Source organism: Spodoptera frugiperda, chromosome 30, assembly GCF_023101765.2.
Source record: "Spodoptera frugiperda isolate SF20-4 chromosome 30, AGI-APGP_CSIRO_Sfru_2.0, whole genome shotgun sequence".
NCBI classification, from domain to species: domain Eukaryota; kingdom Metazoa; phylum Arthropoda; class Insecta; order Lepidoptera; family Noctuidae; genus Spodoptera; species Spodoptera frugiperda.
The window spans coordinates 1,294,497-1,310,553 of NC_064241.1; the positions used below are offsets into that span (position 1 = coordinate 1,294,497).

The 16,057-nt window shown below is 34.7% G+C and overlaps 1 long non-coding RNA gene across 2 annotated transcripts in view; it reads left to right on the plus strand.

Annotated features, from left to right (window-relative positions):
• Positions 1 to 16,057, plus strand: part of LOC126912830 (uncharacterized) — a 481,090-nt gene that overhangs the window by 67,882 nt on the left and 397,151 nt on the right. The gene's annotated exons all lie outside the window — the stretch shown is intronic.

The following is a 16,057-nucleotide window of genomic DNA, read 5'->3' on the forward strand; positions in this document are numbered from 1 at the left end:
AACACCAAAACATTAGGAGCGTTTGAGATTTAGATAACAGCCTATAAGTGGCCACTGCTGACCGAAGACTTCTTCTCACACGGAAGAGTTAAGCATGAATCACTACACTTGCTCAATGTAGATTGGTAATTTCAAACTAATAATTAGAAATTATAAGCCTTGGTTTTCTCACGATATTTTCCTGCACCGTTTGACAGTGGTGTCTAAATAATCTTAGAAAGTACATGTAACTCGGAAAAAGTCACAATGGTACTTGCCATTGGCAGGTTTTGAATATGATAAGTGGAGGTCGTAGACCGCTTAAATAGCGGATGTCTATACGGTACGCTGTAAACAAACTGAAAAAAGGCGCCATGACTAACTCGTCTATTGTCATTAATTTTAATTTTATATTGCAGCGTTCAAAAAGGCGCGCAATATTTTCTTCTCAAAAAAAGAAACATCTTAAACAAAACAAAACACACTCAAGATAAAGTATAAAGTATCTTTCGTTTTTTTTTACAATTACAATGCTTTGTAAAATTATTACGCAAGTCACGTCATAAATATAAGGTTATGTGCAGACCTCGTTAAAAGTAAAGCTCGTGTGTTGGGAGGTGCTTCCTGCACAATTTATCGTGTATCTCGGGCCTAATGCGCCGATGGGAGAAGCTTTATTGCTAGTGTTTGTGGTGCGAGGGGCTGATGCCTTCGACTCAGGGTTGAAAGTATTTTGAAGATTATGGAAGATTACACTTGTAGATAGGGTACTAAGGTTTACTTGCTTTGAGGTACCTTTTGGGTGATTTTCCACTAGAGATGTGCTATGCTAGCACCGATGGAAACGGGTTAAACTAAAATATGTTTTTTATATAGAAAAATGCGGGCTGTGAGTGTGTGCTATGCATATGCTATGTATAGTTAGTCGCGATTGGTGTAGGTATGTGCACATCAGAGTACCTGCAGCAGTTACATTTGTAGCGATTATTTGAAGCACATCTTACTTGCACAGCTACATAGTTTAGTATCAGTGGAAACGATCACATAGTTTCACAGCTTAGCTATTTCATCTTCGTTGCATAGAAACTGCTACATAGCACATCTCTGGTGGAAAAGCACCCTTTAAAGCCATTTCGCTTGATTATTATAGCTTTAGTGCCTACTCGTGAGTTTTAGTTTTATGTTCAGTGATGGGCGGTTTGTGCTTCTGGTAATAAGTTGTTAACTATCTACATATATGAGGATTGTTGTACAATAACTACGAAAAACAAAAGAACAGATTAATATAATTCTTCCTTTCCTTTATTATATTACCTGATAAATGTCTGCATTGCAGTTAATTATATCAAGCATAAAAATAGAATTCAATACAAGCAAAATTTCCAGTAAATCTCTCATTCTGTCAATTGGACTTTTAATCCTAAATATATTGAAGACAGTTGCACATATTATATTGGCTCTGCAACATTTTACGTACCCGGGAACCATCCAACGGGAAGTGGGAGGCGTCGAAACTACAATATATTATCGACACATCGGAAACCATATATAAAGTAAAATCGGCCCCTAATGTCGTGTTTTGGGCACATTTTGCAACATATATCAGCGATGTCCAACTGTCCTTGTTTAGGTTTCTTTTCTACAAGCTTGTTTTTCCGGTATGCTGATTTTCGAGTCGTCAATGTGTCTACAAAATACTAATTTATTGACTGGACATTCGTAGAAGTTCTTGGATTCGAAACGAATAATCTATTGGCTATTATGTGATGAGATAGAAGAAAAGTTTTCTGACTGAATGATGGATTAATTTGAAGATGAATAGAAAATGGAGGAATAGAGGGATGGAGGGAAAAAATGTGGTTATTGCGTGAGGAAACTATAGCGCTTTACTGAAAAGGGGAGAATGGATAAATAACGCCATAACAATTAAGGGTTGGCAGAATAAGATATATAAGTTATTGGGGGTCTTATAGCCAGAATAGTAAACAAGAGTTTATTAGGGGTTAAACCTAGAATGACGTATCGTCTCTAGGGGTTGTGAGGGGTAGATAACAGGTGACGCTTCATGTATAATACTGGTATGTTTGAACGTAGTTTTCTTGCGTTATTTTCACAAGAATAATTTGGAACTAATTCTTTGTGTATTGATGTGATAGGAGACTGTCGTGGTGGCCCGGAGGTTTACGACGCTTGCTTCTCATGCATAAGGATGCGGGTTTGAAACCTACCAAAAAGTCAAAGTACCAATGGGAGCTTTTCCGGGTTATATGAACTTCCTAAGCATATTTAGACACGACTGACTAACGGTGAAGGAAAACATCGTGAGGAAACCTGGACTTATCATTTCTGTTGCATTGAGCAAGCGTGGTGATTAATGCCCAAACCTTCTCCGTGCGAGAAGACACCTTTGATCAGCAGTGTCCACTTGTACGGCGATACTAGGTACAAAATAAAAATGAAGCAAGCAAAGGGCAGTACGTATGCTTTAAAAATATTCAGAACCATGTAGAAGGCCTAACAAATCTCCTTTATAACACTTTATTATCATTTCAAACATTGTCTTTATTATCTGGCCATAAGGTTTCATTTCATGCAATCGCAATCCAATTGAATTTTTATCCCTATCTCTTTGAACGAAGATTGAAAATACTTTGATGCAATAATTTGAGGGAGCTGATATTCTATTCTAAACTTTAGCCTTTTTGTAATAGAGTTGGGTTTTGAAGGGAGGTTCAGTAACACGTATGGTCAGTAAATTTGGATGGGACTCTTCCTGACCGGATCAACTATTTCAATGAAATACGAATGATATTGATAACATAGTAGGCATAAGGTTTCGGGGGTCATGCATTTATTGTCCGCACTATATATTTTCAGGGGCTTTCATAAAAAAAGAGTGATGTTACTTGAAGGGATAATTGGCTGTTCTTTTTATCGAGTGTTTCTTCTATGTCAGAAGTTAAAGGAAAATGTGTTTTATTGTATTCAGTATAACGTACAAATGAAATGAAAGATTAAGTTAACAGTATTGCCAACTGTAGCGTTTTTTTAGATATCGTTCTTTTCACGGATTTTCACCTTGTAATCTCGAATTTGCTCCGTGAGTAAAGTTACTATAGGTTCTCCTAGTTAGACTAAATAAATGGCGGAGTAATCGGTGAACAAATAAAATAAAAAAAACAAACATCCGAACTGAGTACCTCCTCCTTTTTTTGAAGTCGGTAAAAATCCGAAAATCCTCCTATAAACACTTTTACATTACCCAAATATCCTTCTAAAAATCACTTTTCTCATTGAACCAACACAGTAAATCACATCCAGATCCGTCATTGAAGAACTATCCTCATTATCGCTAATTCGCTTGCGATGTAGAAACATACGGATTCGTCGCCATCAGATAGCTGCTGATTTGTCTCCGTAATGGAAGCATTCGTCTCCTGGCCCGGGTCGGCTGATGGTACGAATCAATTCTAGTACCTATTGTCTCATTGTTTATCGGATACGGTTTTTCGAAAACAATTTTGGTTGGGGAATTGTTTTATTTTGTTTGGTATTGAGGGTTGTTGATTTTTCTGTCGTTCTTACTTATTGGTATGCTATCATTGTTATTTTATTAGTAAGGTAAAAAGTGATATGGAAGTTTAATTTGGTCTGGCTTATGATATCTCGACTTTCAATCTATCTCAGCATTAAAATCATGTTTGTTATTTAAGCATGATAATATAACTAGGTGTAGTAAGTAAAAGATTTACTAGTTACGGTCACAGTTTTAACAAAAGTCAAACTCATTGCAAAGTTGGGCCAATGTATCATTGCAAACTCAATCCTTTTATATTTTGGTTAAAATGAGGTTTGAACATGTAAAAGCCATTGCATAATATTAATTTTAATTAGTTTAGATTAACATGACACTGAAATGAATTCCATTGTTAAAGATTGCCAACTAACTGTGTGGATATAATTTTTATTTTTGATCTATTGATTTGAAATTCTACGTAGGTTCAGATGAAACTCTAGGTGAGTTAAGCATGTTGTAAGCAATAATTCGATTTTAATATTATGTGTTCTGCACCTCGGCTTTTCGTGAAGTAAATATCACGATATATGATTTCAATGTATCAACAGATTAGTTATGAGACCACTCTCCTGGGTGATGATTTTATGTTCAAACTAATTTCAGCAAACTGTTTCAAATATCAAACATCAAAACGTGGTTAAATTTTGCAAATCCAATATTTGATAAACAAACTTTGATGTGCACTAGTCACCGGGGATTTATGAAGTTTAACCGGTGCGGTTCAACTCTGGGAAAATTTAATAATTTTCAATTATTTTAGATTTCATTTTCTCAAATGCCAACTAGCCAAGTTGAAGTTTTATTAGTTGAAAGCTCAGTGATTCTAATTTGAAAATTGTGATTCTTAACAATGTTTTTGATAAATAGATTTTTAGAGTGGAGTTCGATCCTTACGAAAATTGCTAAATTATTGGCGCTTGCGATTCAATATTTTTTTAGGAGTAAGATGAAGTTGGTAGTAATAATATAATCAGTACATTTCTTATAATACCTGCAGATCGAACTCAATACTATAACTATAGCAAAGGTCACGTCTAGCAAAGACTAGAAAGAGGTACTGTATTAGTACTTGGCTGATGATAAAAATTACCTACATATTGCCAACATCTTTTGTTTAAATGAGGACTACCCTATAATTGTTTGTAAACTTTTGGACACAATAAAACGATTATTATTATATTATATTAGAGAAAGAAATTAACCTTAAAACTCAGTCTTATTTGCATACACTTACATACATATGTACACCTTACAAATGCGACACTTTCTGAAAACTTATAACACGAATTACAAGAAACTATTCAACCTCTAACCTAACCCTCCATACTATAACCCAACACCATCTCTTCAAAAACATTTTAACACCTTCCATATTCATAACCCGAACAGATTTACACAAGCTAAAGGTAACATTCTGGTAATTGTATGCAAATCTCGCAATATTATGTATATGTACCTCGACTTAGTGACGCACCACTTTCAAACATCTCTGGCAAAGCCAATAATCTTATATACGATGCAGAAATATATGGAGGCCAGGCTTAGGAAGGTAGGACCTAGATCTAGTATCAAAGGAAAGCCTAGTGTGAATGTGAGCCTAGGGACTGGTTATTTTGGTGGGGTTTTTGGTTGTTTTGTTAGTGGTATAGTTTGAAATAGTAGGGAGTTGCGTTATGTTTGTGATGAGTGATGATTTTGTACGAGTTGTTAGGATTGATTTTCAAATGACACTAATTGTTGATATTTATTTATTTTACTAGCAACTCTATTAAATTACACTTGCGACCATTCATAAGTTAAGTTTTGACTATTAATATAACTCTTACTACTCAAATCTCATTTTATACAGTCATAAATGAATAACCTTTTTAACAAAAAAATATTTTGAAAATCGATTTGCAATTGGCGGGTGAACAAACAAAAAAACAAACATCCGAACATATACAAAAAGGAGAAGGTACTCTACTCCTTTTTTGAAGTTTGTAAATAAAGAATCACAAAACTTTGGACATCATGTAAAAATAATAATGTATACATAATAATTGTTCATCTTCCCTTATCTAAATCCAACTTTAACCCAAACGTTTTTATCCTTGTTAAACACCGACAATCCACTATCTAGTTCCGAGACCCGCTTCACTACATAAGAACCACACCTGCAATGAAAATTGGTCAAGCGTTTGATTGCAATTTGTGACGTCAAAGGAGACCTTAATAAACTCTCGACGAGATAGTTCTAGGATTAAAATGATAGCCTAGACAAAGGATGACACGTATAAGCCCTTTAACAGTCATGTTCTGAGGTATCTGCATTTACATAGAGCGGAATATGTTAGCTTACACTGTGTTTCTGAAATGGTATTACACACTAATATTATAAATGTGAAATTTTGTTCTGGGTTTGGATGTTTGTGCGTCAATCATGTTAAAACTACTAAACAGATTTTTTACAGTCAGGGTATGAGCTGACTTGGGTGATAAATACTTTTTATCCTACGGGAATACGGACGAAGCCACTGGCAGTAGCAATAGTGGTTCATAATTGTGATTCAATAATGTTTAAGTGTTGTACTGTGTTAGTGAAAATATGATTACGTTTAAATGGAATAAATATGAAAGATTTACTTTCATTTTTGAACGTAATCATATTTTGATACTAATAAAAAACTTGAGATTTAAATGTAATTGGTGCAGCAATAGTAAATCAAGTACTAAATATTCCGGGTTGTTAAAAACAATATGTCATTTTAATTTGAGTCATAAATTCGAAATAAAAACATAGTAACCAAGTAGTAGGTAGGTAAAGTAGGTACTCAAATGAAAATAATGATCCTAATTATATCAAAGTGTACAGCGCTTATAACACAAAATTATTTAATTTAGCTTATAACATTAATGAAATATTATGGCGCATCTAACGTCATTATCTACCTGAATTCTTATTTAATTACAAAATTAAGTGCATACATGTTGAAATAATGAAAGTAATTAAGAACGTCGAAGACAATTTACTAGATATATACTTATATGAAAGTCGATATTAGGTTGCATTTGATACTAATTTAATGAAGTTCAAGAGTTTGTTCGTTTGTTTGAATGAGTGCAATAATGTATTTGACATCACTATAAATAAAACAAAATGAGTATGGTTATTTAGAATAGTCTGTATTAGACACCTTTTCTTGTTTTATTTTTTTTTGAAGATGGAAGGGGTTTAAATCAGCCAATGACTTCTTTCGCCTTGGGTAAGGCGAGAGGAACACTTACTGACTAAAAACCACCCCGTTCCTACTCTTACTTTTTAAGCCGGAGCCCCAGTAACCCGCTAGGCAGTCCGCAGCTCTCGAAAAGCAGGAGAAAAAACGGGGTGGTTTTTAGTCAGTAAGAGTCTGACAATCCCTCTCGTCTCGCCCAAGGCAGGAGAAGTCATTGGATGATTTTCCACCCTCAAAAAAAGGCAGTCCGCAGCTCCAGATAGCGACCAGATTGGTGATATATTGAAGAAAAGCCAGATTAAAAGTACCCTTAACAACAAACTGTTGAACCAATCTAACAAAAAACAAAACCACTACAAAATCAACCCAAAAACAGAGAAACACCATTATCAAACCATGGCCCTACCATACCCACAAAACTATAGATTACAATAAAAGTTTACATCATAACGTAGGGAGGTCATATTACAGTGAAGGGAAGCAAAATAAAAGTGTATCCTTCTGAAAGATGATATTAGGACCCTCGCACATAGCCGACATGCGTGCGGAATTTCTATTAGGTACCTAACAGAGCGTTTTGCTTTATGTTCTATGTGCGTGAAGATATGGAGGCATATTTTGACGAGCTTTCGATTGATGTGGAGGTTGTTGTTTAGTAAAATGGAAGTTATGTGTTTAAATGCTTTATTTGGTGGTCAAGTGGCCGCAATTGCAACCACCCAGCAGGGAGATCTCGTCGGTATCGATACCATACTCGGCTAAGGTAGAATGGGTATTATTTATTCTGTTTTTAGAAAATTGTCGTAGTAACACGAAGACTGGAAGTTATAATTATGGCAAAAGGCTCACTCCTGGAAAATGTAAGTATCTCTGTAATCTTTTATACTTTCCGGGAATTTAACCTGTGATACCTTCTTCGGCAGTACCGTTTGCGACCATCTAGTCATTTGAGAATAAAAAAATATTTGTATTTTAGATGTCATAAGTATTTTAATTTTCAAAAGAATTCGAAAGTATTTCCGTCTGTATGTTTCCAAAATAGGCTCTCATCCTAGATCACGGTGAGCCGTGGACAAAGCAATATAAGATGAAGGGGATTGTTCCACAGTACGCGATAAAAATAACACGAATAACTATCATGCTATGTATACTAATATTACATTTCGTTTGTTTTTTGTCCCATTTATAAAAAAGGATGTCTTTATTTGTAAGTTGACTAGTCGCAAGTTGTGCAATGGAAACTTTATTATACAAAGTTTAGAGATTTATAGAGTCTATATATTGGAATTTGATGTGTTATCAACAATCTATTTCATTATAGCAAATATTATGAAAAGATTTTTCTTGTATCACCTTTCCTTAATTATCAAGCTAGTCGCACAAGCTCCTATAACCAAACATTTTGGTCATTCTCTTCAATAAAGGCTTTTAACTATAAAAAATTATAAAACTACGATGAAAAAATAAAACCGAACCTAAAATCCAGTCGACCGTAGCATTGCTACGGCGTAGCTTACACAGACATGTTATCGCTACGTTGCTACGGTTTCGTAGTATCGTAGCACATGAGTGAGGCTCTATGTAAGAACTGAGTATAAATATATGAAAAAATTGATTAGATAGATCTTTTAAAATAAGGTACGACTAAATTAATTAAAATATCAATGTTACGAAGAAAAGTAAAAAAGTTATAGTACAGCTGATGTTTGCGGTGCAAAGTCACTTTCTATTTACGTCACACTAAGGTCTAAAATAAAATGAACATTTACAAACGACTGCTTTCTAATTATTCTCTCTTCTCTTCTTATAAATACATTTCGTTAATTGTTTTGTTCCAATGTATTTTCGGAGTCCCTTTCCACCGGCCATGTTAATGTCAATTCTTCATAATAAATACGACCTTTTCAGAATATCAATTGTCTTTCTATATGGGACAGATTAAAATGGATTTTACAGAAAGGTCTATACCTGCCGGTTTTGAAACAAAAGCTGATGAAATTCATCAGTTTTCAATTAACCCTGGGCCGGCGATCCGTTTGTTTGAAATAGATTATTTCCGCTCCAACGGGTTAAGCCGAAAAAGTTCAATTTCATTTATTACTGTCTATGGTGTATTGTTTTACAAGTTGTCTATGGTAGTTGTTGGAGTGTTGGTAGTTAAGGTTTGGTCGGACCTCTAAATTTTATTGTGCGATCAAATTGTGTTTATACGATTTGTTTGAATGTTGATAGGGTTGGGGAAAGTGAACTTTATTCTGATAATACACAATGATATTGTTTGTTTGTTTGGTGAGGACATTTGGACGTTAATTATTATTTGAAACATAAGTTATACAATACTTATGCTTTTTTAAAGCACAAGATTTAAATCATGCTGAAAATTGGTCGCCACATAGTAGTGTTTATAGTCTTTATAATACCTATTTATACATATACATAATATAATATTATGTATACATATCTATGTATCTGTCCATATATATGTATCTGTATATTAATTAAACAACAACAAACTACATACACACAAACACACACAATTTACATAGACGTTAGTGTGCACATAAACAATATAACTTCAAAGCATTTCGTATTCTATGGTCAACTTGAATATAACTCGTTACATGTGTGCAGTTTGTACCTAGCCTGCATAACTTTAAGGCAATTTACATCAAAACTTGAGAATAACTGGGTTTTACAAGTAAAATGTTAACTTAGCGGTTAACTTACAAACATTAATTAGTTAAAATAAAGTTTCGACTGCATTTATAGTTTATTTCAACTTCAAATTGGTAATTGAGGTTTTATGTAGCTGCGTTTGTTTGAGGAAATGTTTTACAAAGCAATTTAATAATTTTAGAATCACTGTGTATGATTATTTTCCAAACTGACTTTTATACGTTCAAACACACACAGTGTACCATACTTCTATTAAATAATGACACCTTAGTTTTTGCGGGTTTGAGGCTGGCTGGAGTTTAAAACTAAGCTCAGTGCAAGTGTGGGAGAGGCATGTTTCGGCACCAATGGACCGGCTCGACCAGAGTGATACCACGGCCTCAGAGAAAACCATGAAACCAATCTCCCCAAACCCCGATTCCCCCGCAGCCCTTAAATTCTTAACCCCCAAACGACTTCACTAGAAGAAGGCACTTGTAACGTCTCTGGTGTTTCGAGTGTCCATGGGCGGCGGCGATTGCTTACCATCCGTTTGCTCGTTTACCTGCTTATACCATAAAAAATGCAATAGGCTTACTTATTACTTTATAATATGACATAGTACTTATTGTATTTCTAGTTATAGTAGGTGTCCATTACATTTGTTCGTAGCGTGAAGTTATAATGATGATGTCTACAACGTGAATTCTATTCAATTATAATTAAAATAATGACGAAAGTTCAATAACAAGAATTGGTTCAATTTTAATCACACCAAAATACCAAGTAAATCAATATGACGATTATCTGCTTCAACGACAATTAAACTTGGTTTGACAAGTTAACTGAAACACGTGGTTGTGGTTGCCGGTTCCTAGAATCCATTTTTGATTATTAATATATTGTTACGCTCCATTTGTACCGTAACTATTTGGTAATTGGTCGTAATTAACTGTTTGATCTTCGGAAAGATAGGTGGTAACACAGAAAGACATGTTACTATGTAACGCCCACATTTCATCTGTTGTCTTTTGGGACCCATGTTACACATAGTGAGTCCTATTTCCTTAAACATTTCTAGATTCTGTGGTTGTATCGTCACGCCTTTTATCTCCGAAGGGGTAGGCAGAAGTGCACATTACAACAAGTAATGCCACTATCCCCTATTTACCAGTTGTGTTATAACTTCCATGTAAAAGTGGGTGAACCTATTGCCATATACTCGGCACAATTTCTATTTGTAAAGGCTGTCAGTAGGTTATATGGTATTACTGAGTATTTTTGGAAGACTAGAAAAGGTCCAATGGCAATTTACACTACCTGAAAATCGAAACCTCTAGCTCGACAATGGCGCTTGCAGCCACACAACAAACAAGACAGTCTTATTAATATCACGTCCTCTTAGTAATACTAGATTTTTTAAGTAAAAAAAGTAGTTTTAAAATACATAAAGCACCAATATCAACTACCGAGCTAACAAATAGAGCCGTATGACAAACTCGAAGTCACAAATACACACATTACAGAGAGAAGCTCAACACAATAAATGTGATAACCGGCAATCGTAACGAGTCCACTCACGTAATCGTAAAACGTAGATTCTCTTTCGATCGTAAAATTATTACTGTCGTCTGTCAATACAGATATTGAGAATTACGTTCACGACATATTACGCAACACGAAAAGATTATACGGCACTTTTGTGTCACAATTCAGAGATTTCGAAATGCCGATGGCTGCGATTCTTTTTGTTTAGCTCGCTTTTGTATAGGAACTTGTGGTTATGTGAAAATTATAACATGTAGTATTAATCATTGTTTAGCTACTTGAACGGCTAGTGGACTTCTGTACCCAAAAGTTTATTCGAGCTGACCAATCAGAGCGCCGAACTTTAAATTAAAAGCAAAGTCGTACTAAGGAAATTACGTTGTTGATGAACATCTTTCTTTATTCCATCATCCTCTCATAGATTCGTCATTAATCCCTATCTGTCCATAAAAATCCTATCATGAATGAAATTTAAACGTTTTTTAAAGCGTTGCCCCACTCTTCTTTTTCTTTTGTGTCGTGGGTGCGTTTACAAACATACCCGAAACAACAATATGGGATCATACAAAGAGTTGCTCCGTGCGAAAATCGAACCCACTACACGTTGCGCGGCAGCCGGTTACCCAGCCACCGCACCTACAGTGCATTTTTTCATAATTCTTAATCATAGTTAATGTTTACATCAAATGTTTAATATCGGTCCAAGAATTCATGCCCCTTTTAAGTATTTACAAAATCCTTAGCATTTCTTACTTTTGATAATCCTTGTTCCTCTTCAACGCGTTGGATCGTTATCTTAGGGCCCCGATAACAGCCACAGTGACGCCTAAATTTCGTTAGTCACCATTTCAGAAGCTATATTTGGTAATTTTCTAGGAAAATTTTCAATGGAAATTAAATTTTGAAAACACTTCAATTTACACTTTCATTTATTAAGTGGTTCGTCAAATGATTGTTTAAACTTTGTGTAGTGGAACTTAGTTAACTAACTTTTGGTACCAAAGTCTGCCTTGTTGCTTTCGTGGTTTGGAGGCAAATGGGACTGTTGGTAAAGTTTCTACGTTCGATTTTTGAGATAGGAAATTTAGTATAGTTATTTATCTTTTTGATATTTTCAGTTAACACGAGATCTGACACTGTTAAAGAATAATTAGACGGAGGTCAATATACCGTTAAAATAATTCTGCCCAACTTTTCCATCACATTACCACAATTAAGTTAAAAATATGCCTCGGACCATCAACTTTTAATTAAAACTATGACAAAAAGCTTCATCTAAAAACCTATTTACCAATAAAAACTAGCAACGTCAATGTTCAACCACAGCCGCAGCACGAAAAAAAAGCTACGCAAACTTTTAATCCCGGCCTCGTAAACTAAAGATAAAAACCCAACATCCCGCTAGAGGGCGCTAATTGCGAGATATCGTGAAGTTGGCAACAAGCGGAGCCAACTAATAATTAATAGAACACCTCGCTTGAAGGTAGCAACTCAACTTGTTCACAAACTAAACTAAATTCAGAAATTATGTATTCTCTTTTATTTTTTCTCCCCTTCAAAGCTTCAGCTTCGAATTAGTATTTTTATTGTAACTTTCACGAGACAGAGTTAGTTACGTTTGTTTTGTAGTTGTTTTATTTGCGTTTTTATTACGGATTTCTAGGACAATAAGATTATTTGGGAAATTATTGCGAAATTGTAAATATGTGGTTTCAACTGCGTAGTCTGGAAGAAAATATATGAATACAAAACTAATAGAATATTTTGTCTACTTTTTCTTTTGAATTTATTGTCCAACTTTTGTTCTAAAACTAAAATAGACTAAAATATTCTAAAACCCGTACATTCATGTACAAAAAACTATGTGAAACATGATCAGGCTACAAAATCAAAATGTTCACTGGAAAACTAATTAAAACCTACGAGAGTTAGCTAAAGCCTAATACTGTATAGCGTTAGGCAGCCAAATTTAACAGCTACTGACCATCTGCAGTTAGGAAGTGGAACAAAGTTACTACCACTATATAAAGTTCTGCCTAGACCGGTGAATTCGGTCTAAAACTAAAAGCTACATGATTGCTTGTAGCTATGACTGCTTTATTGAGTTTTGGATCGTCGCCTTTGTGTTATGGTCGCATTGTATTGTAATGATGCCATACATATTTATTTATTTATTTTATTTGGATGACCCGTAGTTGTTACATTAGGACTTAAGTCTAAACACTTAAGTAATAATTAATTTAAATGCACAACATTTTAAGGTGTCACAACATGCACTGTAGGACATAATTATGTAATTATGTAGGGGATATTATGATGTATTCAGGCCTCCAAGCAAAATATCAGGAACTAATTGAGCATCTTCTGACTGATATGATGAAGCTGATGAATATAAAGGCGCCATGCTTTCTTTCTTTTTTAAACTATATGGGATACTTCAAGAAGTAAATAGGTTTCTTAAATGTCGGCAAAGCGCATGTAATCCCAAGTATTGTAAGCATTAATAGTCCTCGGTAACCACTTATCATCACGTGGGCCGTGAGCGTATTTGCTACTGTCGTGATCTAAAAAAACCGGCCAAGTGCGAGTCGGACTCGCTCATGAAGGGTTCCGTAACAGCAAGTAGATGACATAATATAAAAGTTGTAAAATAACTTGGTTTTACATAGTGTTTGTATGAACGACAAAGTTATATTTGCGGTTTTTGAAAATGTTTTATTTTTTAATAACTAATGATGATATCTCGTTCAAACCAATTTTCGTTGTTAGTTTCCATTGAAATCTACAGCATATATTTTTTTCAGTTTTCTCACTCTCTTATTTTAAAAGTTAGAGGGGGGGGACACACATTTTTCCACTTTGGAAGCGTCTAACTTTCAAACGATTGATTTTGACGAAAAGTGAATTTAGGAACCTTAATGTCTTTTTTAAAGTCCTATCCATAGACACCCATCACGGATATGTAAGCTGAAAAAATTTTTTTTTGAATCAGTTCCATGTATGGAGTGCCCCCCTTTAATTTTTAAATTTATTAATTTTTATTCTAATTCTAATAGCGGTTACCAAATTACACCATCTTACAAAGTTTCAACTATGTAGGCCCAACAGTTTTGGAAATAAATGGCTGTGACATACGGACGGACGGACAGACGGACAGACGGACAGACAGACAGACAGACATGACGAATCTATGGCTACGGAACCCTAAAAACAACTAAATTGTATTTAGGTGAAATTTAGGTAATGTTGAGAAGAAACCACTAGACCCGATTCCAGATTGCAAATGATTACGGTACTGCTAATAAATAATGTTAAAATAGAATCGAAATCGTCGGAGAAGATTTATTAAGACGATCTCTTTTTCGACTACACCGCCGATCATTGAACCAACAAAGCAATTTCAACGAAGCACAATGGGAAACGCCTAAAACTGCTGGCTTTAGTTAATATTACTTTATATTTCTCGGTAAAATATCGCTTAAAGTAAACAGTGGGGCCTTAACAAAGGCACAGTGAGTCCAAGTACTCGTAGATAATATATTGAGCACACACCAACGAATAAAAGGTTTTTTGCTGAGACGACGCGTAATTTCCATGTGTTATCCTAATATTTATAACTAGGCCTAAATAAATATACTCCCTTTTGTTTGGGAAATGCGAAACGTGGATTTTTTCGTATCATTCCACCACTGTGGGTGCTGAGGTTTGTTACAATTTGTTATGAACAACTTTTTGGTTTTTTCCAGTGAATTTTTTTTTGAATGTACCATAGTTACTCAACATAAACATGTTGAGTTGGCTAAGCTTATATGGCACATCTGTCCATATAATATTGTGTTTAAATCTAGTTTTCTAGCAATACCTTTTGGTTTGCAAGTGAATTGCAGTGACGAGTGTAAATATTATATTTTAATATTTTGAGGGCCACATGTTATGGTATACCTATTTCTCCGTTAACATATACATTGCTGAACTTTGGCAAATAAACACACCCGTTAAAAGTAATCAGCAAGATTTATTTTGTTAAAAAAACAAATCAATATGGTAATGGCAATAGGCTCACCCCCTATTACATGTGACTTATAACACAAATGGTAAAAAAGTGGGTGAACATTACGGCATTACATGCCTCTCTCTGCCTACCCCTCCGGGTATCCGGGTAAAGACGCGATGTTGCAAAAAACAAACCAAGCACTTTTAATATTCAACAACAATCTTTTCACAATTAGTTTAAAAGGTAGATAGTTATTGCTAGACTAATTAATTAATTCAGAATTGAAAGGACAACTAACAATACTTTATAATTTTAAACTTGGCTTTTCAATAGCTGTCCTTTGACGGATTTGTCATTCGTAATGCCTTGTCTGAAGAACGCTTTCATTAATCACGGCGTCAAATATCTTGATATTTTTTCCAATAAATCAACCTACTGTGAATTAGTTTTAGCTTTTAGAAAATTATTGAAGTTTTGTATAGTTCATTAGGATAGTTTATGTAGAGACTGCTTTTTTAAATCGTATCGTCACAGTTTTTTGGGGGTAGGCATAGGTGTACATTATGCCACGTAATTTCACTGTACAATGTACACCCACTTTTTACCATTTGTGTTTTAAGTCCCATGTAATAGGGAGTGAACCTATTGCTAGACTCCGTGCTACTATTGAGAAATTTACCGAGATTTTTATTTTTCTACCGAGAAAATCCCAGCAGTACTTTGCTTGACCTGGAAATCGAACCCGATACCCCTTGCCTGGCAGTCGCACTTGCGACCTCTCGACCAAATAGACAGTTTTCTTTTTTTTAAATGATCAGATAAACGTTTTCTTTTGTTTTATGTGCGTGTATAACCACACATCATTTTGAACAGTCAACGCAACAGTGTGAAAGTAAAATACAACGTACCTACCATTTTAGTTAAAACGCCATCTCATTATGATTTTCAATTCAAAACTCTCACTAATAAAGTTCAAATTTCTTTACAGAACTCATCACTCAAAATATTTGAAAACAATGAATTATGATGAGAACATTTCACGCAACAAATTCGCACGTCAGACGATTGCCACACGAAACACGCGTGATG